Source organism: Candoia aspera, chromosome 4 (genome assembly GCF_035149785.1).
Source record: "Candoia aspera isolate rCanAsp1 chromosome 4, rCanAsp1.hap2, whole genome shotgun sequence".
In the NCBI taxonomy this organism is placed as follows: Eukaryota; Metazoa; Chordata; class Lepidosauria; order Squamata; family Boidae; genus Candoia; species Candoia aspera.
Window position 1 is genome coordinate 86,076,301 of NC_086156.1, and position 21,699 is coordinate 86,097,999.

Below are 21,699 nucleotides of genomic sequence, written 5' to 3' on the forward strand. Positions count from 1 at the left end.
CTTGTATGTGGAGGTGCGAGGACCATGCTCTGTATGTGGTGAGGAATTTTTAACTCATCCAGTTCTCAAAACATGGCCCTGAAAACAGATCTGAGGTTGAATAGCTTACAAAGGAATAAGCAAATGACCAGTGTACTCTACTTTTTGCAACTGTATTACAGCACTGCCAAAATCGTAGGGCGATGATTTCTTCTCTTGTAATATATTGCCACCCAGAGGCCTTTTCTGGAAATTGCACTATAATTGTCTATTTAAGTAAGCACAACTGAATTGAATAGGATTTACTCTAAATCTATATTGGATCCCTGCCTGGGACTGATAAAAATAATTGTGGTGCTTTCCTCTCAAAACAGCACTTCATTCTGTTTCCTTGGTGATTGCTTGGCAAAATTTTGCAGTTTTCTATTAGCAGGTGGCCAACTCTACTATTAGGCAGAAAGAAGGGTTTGCCTCAAATGGCAGATGTTAAGACAGGCTTTTCTTAAGATACTCCTACCTAGTCAAGGTGCAACTGAAAGTTATGCTGGTTTAAAGAAGGGCTCCTTATGCTTCCAACCCTTATTTGGTCTTGGCAACAAAGGAGAAGTAGGGAAGAGAGAAAGATGAGGTGGTGGCCAATGTTGGGACCAGTAACTGGGTCTTCCCATGTCAGTTCTCTGATCCTAGGCAGGGATTAATTCTTGGGACTGGAGGACTGGCTCCAAAGGAGCTGTTCTCTGCTGCTCCTCTTTCTTCCTTTTCTTCTGCTGCTGCTCCTGCTGCCTGTGGCAAGAGAACTGGATAAAATCTATTCCCGCTTTCTCTCCCCATGGTGGGGAGAGAAGGGGAGGACATAGGTATGTTTGTTCTCCAGTCTGTAATGATTGCCTTATCCCAACGAAGTCAGTCTCACCAGGGGTTAGTGAATAAAACTGATTTAGGGCCGATAGAAATTCGCAAATCCAAGGAGACTTTGTAGCTGCCTACGCGTGCGTGGCGGCTCCCATGCCAAAATGGCTTCAATTTTAGCGGGATCCATTTCAATTCCCTTATCGGAAATCCTATAGCCCAGATAATCAATTTGCGATTTATGAAATGCACATTTAGACAGTTTAGCATACAATTCCGCCTTTCTCAGTTTGCTCAGTACTTGTCTGACTAGATATACATGTTCTTCCATCGTTTCAGTATATATTAAAACATCATCTAAATACACCAACACCCCTTTAAATAGGTGGTCATGCAAGACCTCATTGATCAGTTGCATAAAAACTCCTGGCGCTCCCGCCAATCCAAATGGTAGAACTTTATATTGAAAAGCACCCAAAGGACAATTAAACGCAGTTTTCCATTCATCCCCCTCCCGTATGCGAATACGGAAATACGCCTCCCTCAAGTCCAGCTTAGAGAATATTTTCCCCTTTGCCAGATGTGTTAGCATATCTTTTATCAGGGGCAAAGGATATTTATTTAATATCGATACTGCATTGAGCCCACGGAAATCTGTACACAGTCTCAAAGTGCCATCCTTCTTTGGTCGAAACAGTACAGGTGTGCCTACTGGAGAGCTGGCTGGTTCAATGAAACCCCTAGCTAGATTTTTGTCAATGAACTCTCGTAGCGTTGCCAGCTCCTTCTGGGTCATAGAATAAATTTTAGGACTAGGCAATTTCACATTAGGAACAAATTCTATGGCACAGTCAGTTTTGCGATGAGGCGGCAGCCAGTCCGCCTCTTTTTCACCAAACACGTCTGCAAAGTCCTGGTATTGCTCCGGCAGCCCTTCCAGCGGCTCGAGGACTTGCAGAGAAGTGGTTGCTGCCCATCCCACCTCGTTGTCATCTAGTTGGTCTTTAGCAGGGGCTTTATAAAATCCATCTGCGAACGTCACCGTTCGATGCACCCAGTTTATGGAGGGATTTTGCCGTACAAACCAGGGCATCCCTAAGATGACCAAAGGTCCCCCTACCGGTGCCACAATAAATGGTAATTTTTCCCAATGGCTGCCCATTTGCAATGCAACCATCCCGGTAGAGTGGGTAACTGGTTTCCCCCCTGCCATGGTCCCGTCCAACTGGGTAAAGATCATCGGCCGCTTTAAAGGGAACATGGGTAACCCCTGTTAAGGTTTCCCTACTAACAGATTAAGCTACTTTTATACCTAATCATTTGGCCAGGTGAAGGGGTTGCATTTGATTGTCTCCTCTCACGTGCTTCATGCAAAATAGCCTGGGGGGAGGACCTGCCCGGACTTGTTCTTCACTTCCTTTTTTCTCTCTGCTGGAAATGTAGCTCAGCAAGGCTTGCTCCAAAAAGGGAGCTAGGTCCTTTAAATGTTTTGCTTTTGTTTTTGCTTTCTGTAAATAAATTATTTTTATAGAAATGCTTGGTGTGTGACTTTTTTGACCTCTCCTGGGCTAAAGGCTTTCCCAGCATCTGCAACAGGTTATGTGCCCAGTAAACAACGCAGTAAAACCCAGAGAGAAAAGAGAGATCAACTCCACACCTCATGCACAATTTAAAGGCAGGTAGCAAAGACCTGTGAAGATTTTCTTTGGAGCCACCTGGAGATTTTCCAGCAACTGCCGGTCTGCAGGACAAAGAAGCCAGCTGAGGTGACTTGCAAAAGAAGGAAGAAGCCATGGCTACCTCCCAGCCCTCAGCGATGCCTCTGGAGCGCCTATCAGAGACCAACTATTTGAATTGGGCCCTGAAGATGGAAATGTATCTTCGCAGAGAGAATCTTTGGCTGCAAATTGGTGAGCAAAACCCCCAAAATCCCAATGCTGAATGGCTGAGACAGGATGAGCGGGCTAGAGCCACCATTATCTTGGGAGTTGAGGACAATCAGCTAGTCCACGTGCGAGGCATGCAGTCTGCAAAGCAACTTTGGGACGCTTTGAGAGACTTATATGTAAAGGCAACAGCAGGGAGTAAAGTTACTCTGACGAAAAAGCTGTACAGAGCCTACCTTGCAGAAGGAGAAAGCCTTCCTGAGCACCTGCATTATATTCAGCAGCTGTTTGTTGAGTTGCAGGAGAGAGGAATGGAATTTACACCTCTCACAAAATCCTATATCCTCCTGTCCTCACTAAATGAAACGTGGGACACGCTGATTTGTACCCTGGAGGCTATGCCTGAAGCAGACCTCACCCCATCGTATGTTACACAGCGCTTACTCGCTGAATGGGAGAAGAGAGAGGAAAGATCCCCCCCCATCTCTTCTGGAAAGCTGCAAGACCAGAAAATGAGGGAAAAGAAGGGAAAGGAACCTGAGGCCACAGCGCTAGCAAGCCAGCGATGCTTCACTTGTGGTTCAGCTGGACATTTGCAAAGAGACTGTGCCATGAGACCCAAGAGTAGAAAGACAGAGCAGAAGAACACAAGGGCAACACAGAAGAAGGCTCTTCAGACAACCCAAATTGCACAGGTTGCTGAGAAGGGTAATTCTGATGTATGGGTGTTAGATTCTGGGGCCAGTTGTCATTTATGTAATTGTAAAAGCTCTTTTGTGTCACTGTCTAAAACTGAAAGACAAAGTGTATCTTTGGCTGATGGGTCTGTCACCAAAATTATGGGACAAGGTGACTTGTATTTATCCTGCTTAGGAGAAACTGTAAAAGGTGTGTTGTATGTGCCAAATTTACAATCAAACCTTTTATCTGTGGCACAATTGGCTGCAACAGGGTATATCATAACATTTAAGAAAAATGGTTGTGAGATACGTAAAAATGGGAAATTGTGTGCTACTGGTATGTTAAAAGACTCCTTGTACATTGTGCAAAATGCAAGGAAGCCAAGCTGCAAGGCTGCAGTTGGCAACACACCATATCATGACCAATGTGTACACCTGATGCACAGGAGACTTGGTCATGCTAATTACAAGTATATAGCACAAATGCCACAGCTGTGTGCTGACCTAAAGATAAAACCCTGTGATAAATACTTAGATTGTGTAGTTTGCAAAGAATGCAAAACACTAAAAGCTCCTGTGAGTAAGCACAGTGACAGAGTTACAACTAGACCTTTGGAAATTGTACACTCTGATATTATTGGTCCTTTTGCTCCAAGTCTTGGACAAGCAAGGTATGCAATGACCATCATTGATGATTTCTCAAGATACACATTTATCTACATCTTAAAACACAAAGATGAGGCATTTGAGAAATTTAAAAGTTTTGTGACATGGGCAAATGGAAAATTCCCTAGGCCTGTATCTGCACTCCAATGTGATAGAGGAGGAGAATACCTTTCTCACAAATTCAGAAGGTTCCTAGTGGAAAAAGGGATAGAACAAATTCTTTCTAACCCGTACACCCCTCAGCAAAATGGTGTTGCTGAAAGAAAGGGCAGAACCTTGCAAAATGCGATGGAATGCATGTTAAAAGATTCACGATTATGTTTTAAGTACTGGGGAGAAGCTTTAACGACTGCTTGTTATGTTCAGAACAGGTTGTATAACTCTATGATTCAGGACACTCCATTCCATTTGTTTTATGGTGTGAAACCAAAGGTAAGCCATCTTAGAGTGTTTGGTAGCACTGCATGGGTTCACATTCCAAAACAGCAGAGAAGGAAAGGAGGCCCCACAACAAAGAAAGCCATCTTTGTTGGCTATGAACAAAGCCAGAGGAGCTACAGGTTCATAATGGGAGAGAAATTAATAATTAGCAAAAGCGCTTCTTTTGCTGAACAAAACTGGGGGAGATTAAATTCTAGCTCTCCAGTTGAACTGACCACCACAAGAGAACAGCAAGGACTTGCTGATGGTGATCTTTTGCCTGATGAGGACATTAAACCAGAAAAGCAAACTGAAGATCTGTCTGATGAGATAGATGCTTCTCAGGAAAGTGATAGGAGTCAAAATTTAAGCCCTGTATTACCTCGCAGATCTCAGAGGAGTAATAAAGGCGTTCCTCCATCACGTTTTCAGGCTGAAACAGTAAAGGCTTTTCACATATTCACAGAACCTGAGTCTTTAGAACAAGTGAATGCTTTACCACCTGAGATTGCACAAAATTGGCATTCTGCCATGCAACAGGAATTAGCATCCTTGAAAGAAAATAAAACATGGAAACTGGTAAATCTACCTCCCAATGAACGCTGTCTGGGTTGTAGGTGGGTTTTCAAACTGAAAAGGGATGCTGATGGCAAAATCCAAAAATATAAAGCAAGGTTGGTTGCAAAAGGGTTCACTCAAAGGAAAGATTTAGACTTTGACAAGACTTTTGCACCAGTTACTAAAGGTGAATCAATTAGATTACTGTTAAAAGTTGCTGCACTCAAGGGAATGTCAGTTAACCACTATGACATTCAGACTGCATTTCTCTATGGTGATTTAGACCACAGATTATACATGCAGCAACCCCCTGGCTATGAAAAAGGGGAGAATCTAGTCTGTGAACTGCAGAAGTCAATCTATGGGTTAAAACAAGCTGCTAGATCCTGGAACCAAAAAGTAGATGAAAAACTGCAGAATTTTGGTTTTGAAAAAGGAAAAGCAGATCCCTGTGTATATATGAAGAAGGACAAACAAGGCTGTATGTATCTGTGCATTTATGTTGATGATTTGCTGCTATTCACATCAACAGAAAAACAAAGGCTTGATTTTGAAGCCTGCATGAAAAGCCATTTCACATTAAGAAGCCTTGGAATAATAACCTAGGTTTGGAAAAACACAGGAAGAAGAATGGTAGCTTTCTGTTAAACCAAAGGGGAGATAATGGTAATGTGAATGGAAAGACATATAAAGTCAGAGAAGATTGGTTTGCATCTTAATCTGTAGTGTAAAAAGGGGAGTGTTAAGGTTTCCCTACTAACAGATTAAGCTACTTTTATACCTAATCATTTGGCCAGGTGAAGGGGTTGCATTTGATTGTCTCCTCTCACGTGCTTCATGCAAAATAGCCTGGGGGGAGGACCTGCCCGGACTTGTTCTTCACTTCCTTTTTTCTCTCTGCTGGAAATGTAGCTCAGCAAGGCTTGCTCCAAAAAGGGAGCTAGGTCCTTTAAATGTTTTGCTTTTGTTTTTGCTTTCTGTAAATAAATTATTTTTATAGAAATGCTTGGTGTGTGACTTTTTTGACCTCTCCTGGGCTAAAGGCTTTCCCAGCATCTGCAACAACCCCAACGCAGTAACCACGTCGGGGTGCATCAAGGACCGTGAACACCCCGAATCAATCATGGCCCACAGTTCTATAGTTCAGGTGCTGGACCCCAACTTCACCCTAACGGTCAGGGTAGGGAAATCCCCACTCACCGAAACATGGTCGCGCCCATCTTCTTCTTCTTCCACCTGCCCCACGGCGCCCTTCAAAGCAGGTGGCTGGCGTTTCCCGCCGGCTCCTCGGTCTCCTGTCCCCTCTCTTCTCCAAAGAAGGGGATGTCTTCAGGTTCCGCCTCGGCCAGGGCGGCTTTCATCTTCCTTGGTAGGGATGGCGATTTCCCAGCTGGTTTAGCTGGGCGATCCTCGGCTCGTCTTTTTGGGCACGCCGCCGCTCGGTGCCCTTCCTTCCCGCAGCGCAGACATTGCCCCTTAGCAAAGCGACGCTCCCTCTCCTCTTCCCACGAACGCTGGCTGGGTCGTCCTGAAGAGATCGGAGCATGGGCGCTTTTGATTGTTTTGCCTTGCTTTACCGCCTTGCGATGTGTGAAGGTTTCCAGAGCGTTTTCAGCACTGCCCGCTAGTTGAATCCACCCATACAAAGTCTTTGGGTCATCACGCCCCAGAGCCCACCGAAGGACCTCAGTTTCTAGCCCATCTTTAAACAGCTCTACTAGGGTAGACTGGGACCAATCCTCAACTTTTCCGGCCAGTGCTTTGAATTCTAACGCGTAGTCTGCCACTGAAAGCGACCCTTGGGCAAGATTCTTCAGAGCCCGTTTCGCCCTTTCTTGTGCCAGGGGGTCCTCAAAGTGTTGTTTTAGCACCCACAGGAACTCCTCGAAGTCTTCTAGCTCTGGGGCCTCTGCTTGACACAGCTGGACGTACCAATCCGCCGCCCTCCCCTTCAGCCTATTTGCAATGGCATTGATTTTCCCCCCCTCGGAGCGGAAGCTCTGCTCCCAGTCCTCCATGTAGCTGTTAGCATTGGTAATGAAGAAAGACAGCTTCATAGGGTCGCCATCAAACTTCACCAGAAAGGGGGGGGTCTCGCCGCCTCCAGATGTTCGGCTTTTCCAGTAACATCTAGGGTCCTCCTCCCTTTCGCTGACTGTCGGAACCGAGTCCGACCTCTTCCCTGCGGAGATGGGGGTGGTGACTCAGGGTTGGCGCTCTGATCCCTAGCGCCCTTTCGTCTTCCCTCAGCCGACCCCGACTTCCTACGGCTTTCCTTTAGCATCACCGCCAAAGACTCCAACTTCTCCTCTAAAGCCTTCATTCGCGCGGGGGTTGTAGAGAGCATTGTATGCTATGTTGTTGGTTGGCAAACCACGACAGCTGTGCGAGATGCTTATTTACATTGAACCTTCCTTGAACTTCCATAGTGGATAAGGTTGTAGCAAAAACTTTCCTCACAAGGCAACAGGAGCTGTAACCTGAGCTGTGCCAGGAGGCTATCAGGGGGGTTACATGAGGTATGCATTGCTATTTAGACCAATCAGCCTTCTGCTATGTGAATTACTGTTTTAGTGCACTTGCTTAACTGGGAGAATAATAAAAGAGATCTTACGGCTTGAATCGGGGCTCTCATCCCAAGAAACTGTGTGTCGTGTATATTCTTCATGAGAGACCACAAGCTCTCATCCCGAGGAAGTTGTGTCTGTGCATTCTTCCTACATTCTTCATGAGAGACCACAAGCTCTCATCCTGAGAAAACTTGCAGCCTGTGTATCCTTCATGAGAGACCACCACAGGGGGTGACCGATTCTTCGGCCGCACCGGTTACCACTACCACTGTGGGTGACAACGGAGGTCCTGGTTTCCGGACCTCTTGGGCTTCCCCTACAGCGGAGTCCTCATCCTCGTCCCCCGTTCTATATTCGGCCCCTGACGTGCCCGTCGTTTCCGACGTTACCAACTGCTCGCCAGGTTGTAGACCCAGCTGTTCTCGGCGTGCCGCCCTCTCCGCGCGGGCGCTCCGGGCCACCCTCACTGCCGTGGTGTCCGGCTCCTCTTCAATCCACTCGGCTTCTCGTAGTACAGACATCGCTAGCACTCCCCGTCACAGGAAACCTGGCTAGGGGCTAGCGGGGTAAATTTTTTGATGATTCTCAGCTTTATGTAATGATTGCCTTATCCCAACGAAGTCAGTCTCACCAGGGGTTAGTGAATAAAACTGATTTATTGAAAGGATAGTATGCAAATACGAAGAAAGCTGAGAATAAGCAAAAGCGCGCCAAATACAAACTAAAAACCCTCGCCTCCAAGCCGATCCCGCCCCCCACCCCAACATCGCAACCACCCCCTCCCAGCATTGGCAAGCGTCACACATCTGCCTGGGAAAGTAACCTTGAATACATGTCATAACCCAAACACACATTCCTTCAGGGCAGTACAGAGATAACACCCTGGCAGGGCTGGAATTCCCCACCCCGCAGATGATAGACATGGATCAGAAACATGACATGCGAAACGTTACAATGTATGCAAACCATTGGAACGATGAACATAACACAGTCCCGCAGTCACATGGAATGAGACTGGAAAACTGATAGCGAAGGGTTGGCAAAAAAGTGGGAGTGTCCTGACTGTCCTGCCACCCAAAGGCAGATGGCCCTGAAAACCAGTGGCGAGGGACAGGGGTGGCATGCCAGCAGTAGCCTCACAGGACTAATAGCAGGGCAGCCCGAGCCCCTAAATCTCCCTTCAAAGGATTTGCTGCAGACTGACCGGTCAGCATGGCTTCCCCTGGCAGAAGATGAAAGACATAACTCTTGAAGTAGAGCAAAGAAAGGCAGATGGAGGACGCCTTAATTGATGAGTAGGTCAGGGACAGGACTGTGCATTCATGTCCTCAACAAATGTAAGTAAGCAAATAAGTTTATTGCTGTGACCACAAGTCACAACATAGGAATGCCATAAAATACAATAAAATAACAATAAAGCAATACAATAGTGAAATTATAAAACAGAGTAATAGAAGAAGTATCAGGTGTAAAAAGTTTACAACAAAATAAAGCCCTCGCTGCAACTAAAAACTTGTATTTCTTTCTATGTTTAAATGATAGCAGAGCAAAAGTAGCAACTTGGTTGCTTACAGTTGGAAACCCATCTGCAAGAAGATAGTCCAGTTTTTCAAGGTCAGAGCCCTTGAGTTCATCTGCCATTAATAACTTGGCCCTGATCTCATTGTAGATGGGGCAGTGGAGGACATAATGGATAAGATGGTCCTTGACCACACCACAAGGTCCACATAATGGTCCACTTGACCACACCACAAGGACAGAGGCATTGTTCGACAGGGAGCTTCCTCAACAAATGACTAGTGGACCATTTTCATACCAAGGCAAGCACGATGTGCAAGTGAGTGACAAAGGGAAGTTCCCCCTTTGGCAAGAAAATGGCTGGATCTGGTGAAGTTGGACAAGCAGGGATCAGTGAAGTTAGCTGAGATACAGATTCTGTTTTATTTCATGGATTGAGATCTGGGTTATGCAAAGTTCTCCTAGGGCTATTGAGAATGCCTGTTCCTCAAGCTGATAGCATCTGAGGCATTTGTTCATCCTTTCTTTTTTCATCCTTTCTTTTTTCATCCTTTTATTCTTTTCAACTAATATTTCTCTGACCTTGTTACATACAATAAAGGTTTAAATTCTAAATGAAACAATGGCACTGTTCTGGGAAAGGAATCTAGACCAAAGATTTTCAGAAGGTGTTCCACGGAATCCTAAGGTTCCACAAGAACTCGATGGGGTTCTGTGAGAGACAAAGGGTAAAAAAACAGTTCACTCAAACGCAGCCAATCTTTTATCACTAGAGCTTTGCCTCTTGATTACGGGTTCTAGATTTTTTTTAACTAATAGATTCTGTGTCCTAATTAAGTTTGAAAACCCCTGATCTAGACTTAGCTTTATTTATTTATTTATTTATTTATTTGTTTATTTGTTTATTTATTTATTTATTTTCTATCCTGCCTTTATTGTTTTTATAAATAACTCAAGGTGGCAAACATATCTAATACTCCTTCCTCCTCCTCTTTTCCCCACAACAACAACCCTGTGAGGTGAGTTGGGCTGAGAGAGCGACTGGCCAAGGTCGCACAGCCGGCTTTCATGCCTAAGGCGGGACTAGAGCTCACAGACCTACATGTCAGATCACTGAAGGAAAACTAGGGGCAGAGAGGATTTCTCTGAAATAAAAGTGGTTGTGTTAGCATACCTTGTTGGCTTTCCCTACGAGCAGGGTTTAGGGAGCCAAGCCACTCTACCCACACCACGTTAAATGACCTTCATTTTTGACCCTGTCCCTAGTCCATTCACCACAGCATTGGACATGCCTCTTGTTGCCCTTAGAGAATGATTGAAAAATAAAGGAGGAGGAAGGAGTATTAGGTATGTTCCTTGCCTTGAGTTATTTATAAAAATAGTAAAGGCAGGATAAAAAAAGTTTTTTTAAAAAATGAACATGAAAAGTTGCCAATCCTCTAGAGCAGTGTTTCTCAACCTCAGCAACTTTAAGATGTGTGAACTTCAACTCGCAGAATTCCCCAGCCAGCAATAACACACTTAATCTGGTTATCAAATTAACCCTTTTCTGGATTCATGAAATACACTGAACCATAAACTTATCAACTGGCTGGGTTCATGCAACATCCTGAGCCAATAATAATAGTAACAACCTATCCAGGTTTAACACCAAAAAAGCTTAGTATCTTGCACAAACACAGTCACGAGGTCTTTTACTGGCTTGGTTTAGGATACGGTGAGAACAAAACCAAAATGAATAATATTAGCCCATGGATCATCAAATAAATCAACCCAGAGTTCTCATTCGAGGTACAAATGACCAGGCTCAAATTATCCTACTTCAGACACATTATGCGAAGACCCAGGTCTCTGGAAAAGGCTCTAACGCTGGGAATGGTGGAAGGAAATTGAAGAAGAGGATGACTAGCAGCAAGGTGGATGGACTCAGTTACAGTGGCAATGGGTGCACTGTTGCAAGACCTAAAGGACCAGGTTAGGGGCAGATTGTCATGGAGAAAATCTATCTATGTGGTTGCTAAGAGTCAACAATGACTTGATTGCACATAATCAATCAATTGCATATCTACAGATCTATCTATCAATCTAATCATCTATCTGCCCTTCTCACAATAGTGGCTCTGGGCAGCTCACTACATTTAAAAACAACACAAAACACAACACAAAACACAGCAACACGTGCAGCAGCCAAGAAGCTGAACCAGTCCAGACAAAACAATGGGCACATCACAGGTTCCCACTAATGCTCCAACCCCGCATGGCTTAGAAACAGATTCATGTCTTATGGGCTTCCCAAATGCTAGTTCAGTTAGCTTTTGGACATCAAATGCTAGTTCAGTTAGCTTTGGACATCAAAGGGACATGTGTATAATTCTGTCTTTGGCCTCTAGCAGCAAAGTGCCTCACACTAGCCTGACTTCCCAGGATCTTCTGCCCCACAGAGATCAGCCCTGAATTGCCCATTCTCCTCCATCAGAGGTTTACGGACATCTCAGCTAGTTGCTAGCTGCGAGGATTGGTTCTCAGCTTGGACAAGTATATTTTTATAGGCAGGGAGAAGGGAAACATTGATTTCCATGACTATATTCATGTGGGGTAGCAAAATGTTTATCATCCTCTCTCCTTTGAAATGCTCTGCATTAGATTTAATAAATGCTCTGCATTTATAATCCTAGTGGCCTCATTCACACAACCTGCTAAGCTTGGTACATTGCCTAGGTTTTTTGTGGCCAAGTTGTGGGAGGATAACTGCACAGTTTGTGGCTCAGTGCGTCGTGCAAATCCAGAGTGTCGGTTAATTTAGTAAGCAGGTTAAGCGTGTTGGCCACTGGAGGGCAGCCATTTGTGTAACAGTTTTGAAGAACTTAATTAGGGCTTCATGTTCTTCAATGTTATCTCTAATAGATAATCTCAGGTGCTGAATGAAGACACAACTGTTGAGAATTAACTATCTGAATGTTCAAGTCTGACTCCTGGTAATTATGCAGACATGCCTATGCTGTTTCCTTGGCCACAATATGGACGTGGTCTGCCATGGTCTTCTTCTGGGAATTTTTGTTTCTTCCCAATCCATCTACATCTCTGGGATTTTTCTGGTGGTCTCCCATCCAAATACTAACTTTTTCAAAACTTGCCACCAAAGTCAGCTAAAGCCTCAACCAACTTACATACTTACACCTGCTTACTTAAATGGCAAGGAGCATTCTCTTTTTCAGAAACGTACCAAGTGACATTTTTAAAAAAGTTATTAGATTTATGACCTGCCTGTATTTTGCCCACCTCTTATCTTCCTCCTATTTTCCCTACAACAGCAACCCTGTAAGGTGGGTTGGGCTGAGAGAATGTGATCGTCACAGAGTCACCTAGCTGGCTTTCATTCCTCCTATCTGCTTAACCTTAACCACTACACCAAACTGGCTGTCCCTTTTTTTTTTCTTGTTCTCTCCCTGCTATAAGAGAGAAAGCAAAATCAAGCAAAATCTGAATAAAGTTAGGGGGTGAGTGTTAGGGGGCTCTTCAGAAAACATCTTGGGTGTTCTCAAAACATAAGGCTTTCTCATAATCTTGATTATGAAAGGGCTTGTTTCTGGAGATGTTTTAGTTTTAATTTGGCCCCATGTGAAAACCTAGCTATTCACCCCAAACTTTTAGGTTTCAGCCCACCGTTGATTGGCCTTGACTCCCCACTGTGGGGTTGTTATATTTTTACAGACCATTTTCTACTGTAAGAGCCATCAACATAGGGTTAGTTATAAATATGTTAAATAAATAAAACAGTATAGAGTTTATACAAACAGAATTTTCCAGCTACCTTTCTCGGAACTGAGAACAATTCCTTCAAAGGCCATTCCTATAATCATGGGGCTTTCCAGGCAAAGCAAAGGGGGACTGTAGTGGGCGGGAAAATGGCACTGGATGTCCTTCCTATCCAGCCAAAAATAGGCCAGGGGCAAAAAGTTAAGTTTACTTCCCGGTATAATCCAGGTATGTTTATTTCCCAAAATGACCCTGGTGAGCAGATCGGCCTCTGGCAGTAGGACAAGGAGGAGACTGGTCTTGTTCTCTTATCCAAAGGCCTTATCTGTTGATTAAGGCTGCATTTCTTAACATACAAACAATCCAACTCATTGAAATCAGTGTGAGAGATCTTAAATACCCATGTAGCCAGGATAAAGTTGCTTAGGCTGCCTATTTCCAAATTTCAAAGGTTACTAAAGCATGAGCATGAGAAAACCATAACTCTACTACTAGCGTGACGTAAATCCTGGTCCAAATCCATCATTTGTTGGGGCAGTTCAACAGATGCTAACAAAACACTCCCCCCCCCAATCCCACTGGTAAAACTTTTGTTTCCAGCTTATGTCTTCCATATTCACAATTATGGATTGTGGCAGAGGGTCTCTCATCCGATGAAATGCCAGCCTGTATGTATGGCTATGAACTGCAGTAACATCAGCCAGATGAAACCTGCACGTATTAAATCAAGCCCATGGGTTCATGACTCCAACACTGTTAATTTCAAAAGGCTGAATTTGCTTCAACAGCTGTTGTCCTTAGTGTTTAACATAATTCACACATTGCACTAAGCTCTAATGTGATTTCTTTGGGTTTGGCCTAGTTTTTTCACTGAACTCAGCCCCTGTGTTATGCAGACCGTTGTTTAGAGCTTGACATGTTCTGTGAACTCAGATCCTATGATGTATTCTACAAACTCTAATTCAAACAAATAATGGATTAGGACAATGGGTAATCCCAGCCCAAACGTGTTGTTATATGTCTTCCATTACTCCCAGGGGGTGAGAAGTTCCATAGGAAGTGCTTAACCCAGGTTTGATTTCCTTTGGATGAAAAGTGACTGGAAGTTACATGTTTTTTGTAATATTTAGGCTTATTTATTTAAGCCTATTTATTTATTTATTAAAAGATAAGTTGTGCAGAGATATAGACAGAACAGACCTAATAAAAAAGCAAATTCTCTGTTTATATTTCTGTGAAGGCATGAGGATGTTTTCGGCTTATAGCTTCCTTATTTTTTTCTCTCTCTCTCTCTTCCTTGTAAATATATTGTATGGAGATTTCCCAATATAACCATCCACTGAACAAATGGTGTATATGAAACTCCTGAGTCTTAAATTCTAAGAGATTTTAAATACCTACTTTATATATTAAACCAGGGTTTCTTAACCAGGGTTCCCCAAGAGGTCACTAGGGGTTCCCTGGGAGATCATGATTTATTTAAAAAATTATTTCAAATTTGGGCAACTTCACATTAAAGAGATAAGTTTCATTCTTTATTATATTTGTTTCATGTGTAGGCCTGTATATATGCATTAACAGTATTCTTTAACTAAAATAAAGAATGAAACTTTACAAAAGATTGGTCAAGATTTGGTCATAATTACAGTAGAACAGGGTTTCTTAATCAGGGTTCCATAGAACTCTAGGGTTCTGCAAGAGGTCACTAGGGGTTCCCTGGGAGATCATGATTTATTTAAAAAATAATTTAAATTATTTCAAATTCAGGCAACTTCACATAAAAGAGGTAAGTTTCAGTCTTTATTTTTAGTTTAAGAACACTGTTAATGCATATATGCAGGCCTACACATGAAATGAATATCATAATTTTGTACCTTCTGGCCTATATTTGAGCCTGAATGTGCAGAGGTTCCCCAAGGCCTGAAAAATATTTCAAGAGATCCTCCAGGGTCAAAAGGTTGAGAAAGGCTGCAGTAGACTGCTAAAACCAATGTGATATCAATTACAAGTGGGTAACTAGTTCAGTTCAATACAGATGAGCTGAACTAGTTTGAATCTAAGCCAAAGTTGACAGAAATCAATAGGATTCCTAGGGCTCAGCATAGTCCTTGAAACATCTGACATTTAATTTTTGTGGTTTGTAAGGCTTCCTTCATTGGGAACATGCTTCCTGACCTCAAATTGCCCCAAACAGCAAATGTTATGTAACATACAGGCATGACAATATGCAGATTATATAGTCTTTAAGAGTTGACATTGACTTGACTTACTACATCTAAAGTAAATAATTACCTACTGAGTTCAGCAGATTTGAGAGGTGGTGCATGGTTACCTCTTTATTTTGAGGAGCATTCAAATGCCAGGTAGGGAACTTGGCACTAAGGACTGGCAAAAACGTTTTGAAAGACGTAGTTGCAGGGAGAGACAAACAGATGATCCAAATTATTTTGCTGTCGAGGCAGAATTGCAAAAAGTATCTCCCTCTGCCTACCACAAATCAAGCTGCACTGTGTCCCCAAGCTGATCAAGAAACCTTACAAAGGCCTCTTCTTGAAGGTAAATAATTATAAAGAACAAGCCATTTGCTCCCCTTGTCTAATATTCAAAGCCAGCTGGCAGAGGCAGTTGCCCCACTTTGCCTAATAGTAAGGCCAGCTTGTGAGTGCAGGAAGTGGAGCTTTTCTTACATCCCTGGCTCAGCATTTCTGTTCTTACCATCACCATCTACCTGAAGCACTCTACAAAGCTACCTATGTTGCTTTCCATAAATGAGTAGGGGTGGCGAGAGAAGCCACAGAGGTGACCCCAGGTTGCTTAAATTCTTTTTCTTCCACAACACTTACTGGAATGCCAGGGAAGAAACCCTTCCAAAAAGGCCTTTCATGTTGTTCCTGGAGTGGTACTGTATCTCTGTGATCCCGTCTTAACAATATCAGAAAATCAAATCAATTCACTTCTCATTGGCTGTCACTCAAGAAGAATCACAACCACAGAATTTTGAGGCAGCCTCTGGGCTTTTCATTGGTGGGAACTCCTGTCTGTCCTGGCTCCTCAGCAACTCCCATTTCCCTCCCCCTGTAGAGCGAAAGTTGCCATGGGGCCACAGTATTACTGCAGCAAGCAAGTCAGTAGAATAAAAGGGCACATTTTGGAACTCCCCTTCGTGTCCCCTTGCAGTGATTGGGTAGCCTTTTTAAAAATACAAAGCAAAGCAACAAAAGCACATGGGGGCGGGGGGAGTGGGGATGAGGATAGGGCAGTTAGGGTCTGTGGCAGGGGTTATTGATCTGAAGCACAGGCTATTGATCTTAAACACTTAGCCCTCTCAACCATAAAGAATCACACGCTTAGACAGAGTAGGTTCAAAAGTAAAAAGAATCTTACTGACTTTATTCTTTGGTCCAGTTACATTCATCTTTGGTGGAAAATGAAGTTCCTTGTTTCTTCTGTTCTTTAGGAATTTAGGAATCAGACTGGCTGGTCCAAGAGGAGCTGCTGCTGCTGCTGCTGTTGCTGCTGCTGCTGTTGCTGCTGCTGCTGCTCTTCCTCCTCCTCCTCCTCCTCCTCCTCCTCTTCTGTTTTCATATAATAAAAGACAGAAAAAAGATAAAAGAAAGAAAATAAAGAAAAACAAAAAATGCAAGAAAAGAGAAAGAAAATGAAAGTTAAGTAATATATAAATGACTTCTGACTTCCTTTTCAACAGATAATTACAATCTTAATTCTCCCTCCTCTCCCCTAAATATTTTGCAAATCCCCTCACCTCCTCATTTAATCCGCATCTTTCTTAATCTTCAAATCCATAAATCATGAATTCATTTTTTTCTTCTTTCAGCAAAAAGTCCATACAAGGTTTTCAGTCTTTCAGAAAAAAAATGGTTGTTTGTTCTCTGACCAGACAGGTCAGCTTTGCCATAGCTGCAAATTCTAGTATTTTCACAATCTATTCCTCCACTGTGGGAATTTCATTATTCTTCCATCACTGTGTATAAAATAATCTTGCTGCAGTTGCCATATATAATATCAATCTACTATGATCTTTTCTAATTCATTGTCCATAAGTCCCAGTAAAAAGAGTTCTGGCTTCTTAGCAATATTAATCTCTAATATCCTTTGCATCATTATATGAATTTGTATCCAAAATTTCTTAGCTTTCTCACAAGTCCACCATGCATGATAAAATGTCCCCTTGTGCTTTTCACATTTCCAACACTCCTTTGAAATACCTTTGCACATTTTTGATAGTTTCCCTGATGTCATATACCAATGATAAATAATTTTATTTAAAAATTCTCCTAAATTATGAGACAGTGTACGAGAAGATGGCAGTCTTTAAGGGATCTTGGGTCCAGGTTTGTACAGGTTGGAAAGGTCACCATTAACACGTGGGCAACCAGTGCAATTGGCAACTAGTACAGTTCCTGCAGAATGGACATCATGTAGTTCCATGGTTGAGTGCAGGAGAAGACAAATCTTGCAATTCTGTTTAAAAGTGATATTTCTTAAAGGTCTAAATTTGAAAGTTGAAGAGGCAGAAAGGATGGGAGCAAATCAGGAAAAAACATTTATTGTTTGTTTGTTTATTTATTTATTTATCTAATTTGTCCCCGCCCATCTCCTCCCGTTGGGGGACTCTGGGCGGTTTACAACAATCGATTAAAAACAATAACCATAAAATAAACTGAATAAAATACAATAATAAATAATATAAACAAAGGTAAAAATAAAGAATCCAGGTGGTGAAGAATATAAAACAGTCCAAGTGTGGGAGGAGTGGTCTATAGCAACCATCCCCATGTAGATCTATTCCCCTCTCCAGCCCAAGCGAGGCGGCAGAACCAGGTCTTCAGACTCTGCCGAAATGCCAGGAGCGATGGGGCCAATCTCACCTCCGGGGGCAGCATGTTCCACAGGGCGGGAGCTACTGCGGAGAAGGCCCGCTTCCTGGACCCCGCCAGATACATCCAATCACGAAACTCAAATCATACATTGCAGGTTACAGTATTACCAGTTCTAAGAATATGAGATGATTATTGCGGTTGTTGTTTTTTAAGTAGAGGAAAGAACGTTCTGGGGACAGTTTTATGAAAGCCCTGCTGAAATCTGCACCCCTCCCCCATTTCATTCATTGCATTTCTGGCATGTTTCAGCTGAAGAATCCCTCACTTATGAGAAGTTGCTCTGAGCACAGTTGGCCCTTCCTTGACGTATTCCTTTAGTTTCCTCATCCGTTTCCGCTCCTTTGTCCCTTCAAACACACATTTTTAAAGTTCAAGGGACACACAGAACCAACATTAATATAGACAAAAATTCCAGGTTCTGGAAATAGCCACCACAATACTAAGAATGACAAAACATGCAGGTGCTTTTTAAATGAAGGATATGACAAGGACACCTAACTTCCCGTCTGGATGCTGGAGTACGGTGTCTCTGCAGCGCATAGCTAGGTCTAAAGGGCTGGTACTACAGGGAGAACAGATTTCTGAGGAAAAGGTTAGGTTGGTGTCTCTACCAGAATTTCTCAGTCTGTAACCCACCCACCCCCCTGCAATCTCTGCAAACTGGAACTATAGACATACTGATCCTGCACCATTTTTGTTTGTTTGTTTTTGCATTACTCTAAATGATAGGCAGACACATGTATATGTATGCATTTGGCTTGTTTGTTTAATCTCAAAGGGAAACTAAATAGTTATGATCTTCCTCACATGATTGGCATGGCATAGCCAAGCCAATGGTACCATCAGAGAAGGAACTTAAGGCCCAGGTCCAGGAGCCCATTCAGCAGAATAAACAGGAGGGAAGGCCCTAAACTCAATAGAGCAGGCTTACTATCTTTTGTAGTGAGTGAACAGTAAGTTTTACTGCTAAGGGAGACCCTGGAAGGCCATTAAAGCCAAATTCTAAAAGTACCTAAACAGGTGTTTAGCAGATTTTAAAGAATGAAATCGTCAGGGGTGGGCAGAAGGAACTGAATTGGAAGCATGGCTGAGGGAAGTGGTTTCAACCCACTGAACTTTCCACAGTTTTTATTAGGCTCTTTAAACTTGCATGCTGGCCTTTTGCCAAAAGAGGAGAGCACCAGGTTAAAGGTTAAAGCATGACTCTTCTACCACCAGGCCCAGCTTAACCAGTTGGAGTGCAACAGCTCCGTAGCTTAAAGAAATCTATGCAATGTCAAATTTCATAGCAAGCGTCACATCTAGTTCGTCCCTCAAACTAGCGCATTAGGATTATAAATACATTGCAGCCTGGGATCTGCTGAAGAGAAGAAATGCCTTTTTAAAAAATGGACCACCGTATTTTGTTGCAGCCACCTAATTGTACATATTTTAACATCTTTTTTAGAATGTTCATTGGTCAATGTCCAGCAAACTCAGTGATTATCTTCAGGCTCCTGAGGAAAATACAGTTGAAAGAAATATCAACTCAGATCTCAAAGGTAGTAAATACTAAATTCTGAAATATCACATGTCCCCAGGATGCTGGCTGAGGAATTCTGGGAGTTGAAGTCCACCCCTCTTAAAGTTGCTGAGGTTGAGAAACACTGCTCTACGCGGTGGGCTTCTTACTGCTACATGGTGTGGCTGCTTATGCCACTGCTTGTGCATGTATGTGAATTGTGGCACAGTTAGATACGATGGTTATGCATTTGTCCATAATGAGGAAGTCTGTGTTCAGGCTACTGATATACTTGCTTGGTTGTGATGCAAGTGTTAACTGTTAATGGGCAATTTCTAGGCTCCTGCGGTCCTCCCTTAAAATTTTCTGTCTTCAGATTAGACTTGAACGCCTCCAAATGAGGGATGCCTTTACAAAAAGACTTTTTCTCTGTACAGTAAGAGACATAGCCCCTTGGAGGTCTGTCTACTCCTTTTTTTTCTGCTTGGGTAAATCGCAACATCTCTTTTGGCAGTCCTGGAGTTGTCATATTCCACAGTGCTTCTAAATTAGGCATTTATTAAAGTTCACATCGTGTCTATTTATTTATTTGATAGACTGATATCCCCTCTTTCCTTTGGGAGCCCAAGGCAACAAACATAGTACTCTCTCTTCCTATTTTCCTCCACAACAACAACTGTCCTGTAAGATTGGTTGGGCTAAGAGAGAACAATTGGCCCCAGATCAGCTGGTGAACTTCCCTGCCTGGGAGGGAACTGATTAGTATTAGAAGATGCTTGTAGGCAAAGATTTCCAGTTTTCCAAATTCAAGCAATTCCATTTTCCATTTCTTTTCCTAATTATGAAAATCAATCACAATCCGTTTTTGCATTTTTTCACAAAAAGAATGTGAGTTCTTCGTCTTCTGTTCCCTGAAAGTGTAATAAAGTTTGTGAAGGAAGACTGTGATTGGTCATGATCTCCTTTTTTTCTGTGACTCCAACAGAATAAGGCTTGCACCCATCGCTTTGATAATACATGTAAGGGAGAAGGCCTGTAACTCAGTGTAAGAGGACATGTCTGGGAGACTCAAGATCCGGTCCTGACATTTCCAGAGGGAGAGCTGAAAAAGATACCCCTTCTTAGAAAACCTAGAGAGCAGTTGGTGATTGCTGAAAATGAGGCTGAGCTAAATGAACTTGGTATTGGTATACTGTATGGCAATTCCTATGTTCTTTTCTCTAAATTCTTAACCCCCTTGAAGTTTTCTATGAAGAGTAAATCATTTCCACACTGAGAAAGCTGATCTATTTCTCATGAGTTTCACTCTGTTCTTTATAAGGAGTTCTTTAATTAGAGTAGTTTGTTACAGGTTTGAACTTACTGATGGATTTTTGGTTTCTGATGCAAAAGAAGATACAAGAGAAAATGACTAACCTGGACATGTCTATGACATAAAAGAAGGTAGTTGCCATGACCTATCTGGTTGCTGTCATATTGATAAACAAACCTCCAAGAATCTACCTGTTCAGGCAGTGATTTCCCACATGCCATCTCCACTTCCATCTCCCTCCCAGATTTACCCACATGACTAAAAGTGTAGTCTGGAATCTCAACATGAAGGCCCAGTCTGAGGGTGTAACTTATCTCTCCCGCCTCATATTAAATCTTCTGACTTTGGTATTTCACCCATACTTGCCTCCTCACCTTCTCTGAGCTCCAGCTGTTTCCTCCTTCCCACCCCCTTCTGGCCCCCCATTGTTCCCTCGTCACGGACACATAATCGTCATGTATATTTTTTCCGGTTCTTTCCAGCTGCTGAGGAAAATCATAAACATCCAAGGACAGCACAAAAAACAAACTCTTCTACATCTCCAGGAAGGAGATGCTGGTCTCATAAAATGAACTTTAGGAGATGGCTTCTAGCAATAAACTATTATCAATAGATCCATATCTTTCTCAGAGGCCTTCCACTTAATCCAACCTCTGATCCATTCTCATGATACATGTTGTCTAATGTTATATATTATCTTTTAAAATGTACATTGTTTAAAAAATAAATATGTATCTTAAAATGTAACGTGAAAGGTCTTTTTGAGAGTCCAGAAGTGGAGCTCTTCAGTGCTCTGACCCATTGGAAAAAGCAACATAGACTACTGAGTTATATGAGAAAAAGTTAATATTCCTGGAATCTCTGTCAATTAAATATAAGGTGTGGTGCATAAATGATTTTAGAGGAATCTAATTAGCTTAGTTTCTTGAACTACATCTGCCACTGAAAGAAAATGGGGCACAGTAGTTAGAGTTATAAAGGACTTGTTCAAATCTTTATTTTGCCATGAAGCTTCCAAGAACGTTCAGCAGGGCTGCAACAAGGGGGGGGGCAAGCGGGGCATGTGATCTGGGCGCTGCGCTGGGGGGGGCACCAAAATGAGT